This window comes from Pundamilia nyererei, unplaced genomic scaffold, assembly GCF_000239375.1.
Source record: "Pundamilia nyererei isolate P.nyererei 1_Seehausen unplaced genomic scaffold, PunNye1.0 scaffold01529, whole genome shotgun sequence".
NCBI lineage: Eukaryota > Metazoa > Chordata > Actinopteri > Cichliformes > Cichlidae > Pundamilia > Pundamilia nyererei.
Genome location: NW_005188930.1, coordinates 6 through 1484, shown reverse-complemented (window position 1 = coordinate 1484; position 1479 = coordinate 6). Strand labels below are relative to the sequence as shown.

The 1479-nt window shown below is 39.8% G+C and overlaps 1 long non-coding RNA gene across 1 annotated transcript; it reads right to left on the bottom strand.

The window, feature by feature from the left end:
• Positions 1-84: 84 nt before the first annotated feature.
• On the bottom strand, positions 85-1208 carry LOC102195309 (uncharacterized). Its single transcript, XR_312537.2, has 3 exons — positions 1167-1208; positions 534-581; positions 85-114 (listed from the first exon to the last, which is right to left on the bottom strand). It is a non-coding gene; the product is annotated as an uncharacterized LOC102195309 (long non-coding RNA).
• Positions 1209-1479: the final 271 nt, after the last annotated feature.

Below are 1479 nucleotides of genomic sequence, written 5' to 3'. Positions count from 1 at the left end.
TGCTTGTGTTTCTCCTCAGAGTCCATCCAGCAGAGCTGTCGTCCTCCTCACAGCTCAGAGACACAAAGGCTCCTTCAAAGAACTGAGAGCTGCTGGGACTCACAGTCAGACAAGCTGTGAGAGATTATAGATTTTGAGATAAAAAGAAAAAATCATTTTTAAACATCCCGGTCTTTGTTGTGGTGCAGAGTAAAGGATCCAGTTTAAGCAACATATACCTGAGTCTAAAAGTTAAGTTGAAGCTAAAACAGTGTACATTGTTTGATTGAACTGTAGTGATTTATGTACTGGACAATTTCTTTATTTGAGTAATGGTATCAGTTTCAATATCCATTTCCTAGCAATCATGAAGATCGTATTTCCCCAAATGTTCTGCTATTTTTAATTGCATAGCCTTCCTGACCACTGCAGACTTTTTTACGTACAAATTACACAGAAGGAAAAACACTGATGTCAAATCTTTTTTATTTGAAGAAAAGCTCATGTTTAATCCATTTAAGACATCTTGGATGCCAAATTATGAGTCCACTCACCTCCATAGGTTACGCAGCTCAGCACTGAGAAGAGAAATAGGCCACAAGCTAGGTTGAAATTTGGAAAAACAAAAAAGTCAAATCACTAAACTTAAACTGGTGACTAGCAGCTAAAATCTGGACATGAAACCTGGACTGAACATTGAACAAATGACAATTAAATTATTTCATATATTTGAAGGATAAACGAGGGGAGCCTCTGCTTAAAAATGCAGCTTATCCCACAACATTATGCTTACCAAGACCTGTGACCACAGAGCACATGTATGACTGGTAATCATCAGTAAGATGGGTAAAAAAGGACAAGAATAAGATAACAGCATGATTTGCTGGAGACGGTGAAGTAGACGTTTAAACCCTGCTGCGGTTTGTCTGCAGCAAAAACCTGAAAATCTGAACTCTAAAGAGTTTAAAGAAGTAAAAGCTTGAATCTGGTGAAACCTTTAGTTAAAGAGAAGCAGCAGCTGTTCCAGCTCAGTAAAGTGCACGGATTGACCACTGATATAATTAAAGTGGAATCCAGTTGTTAATTCATTCCTCCCTGTAGCTGCAAACATCTCTGTGTCCCAGATCCACTGCGCTCCAACAAGATCAACATTTGCACATTTTACATTCAGTACATGCGGTACTTACAGAGCAGCCACAGAAGCGATGCGTGTCCCATTCTTCTGCACAGTGTTGTGTGATTAAGATGTTTTTTTGTTTCATCACAGCAGTTAAACACACCTCCTTCCTCTTGACTTCAGCGGCTCTGTGGTTTCTATTCTGCAGTTCCAGGAAAAAGGCGTTCAGTGTTTTTTAGTTCTTAGTTTTATAGCTTTGGTACGAACACAAGGCCTCGGTAGATCACAGAGAAACACTCAGTGGGATTAACACCACACAAACCCTGCAGAGTAGAGGAAAACAGATCTGCGCTACTCAGGGATCTACATAGTAAAGCCTGCAT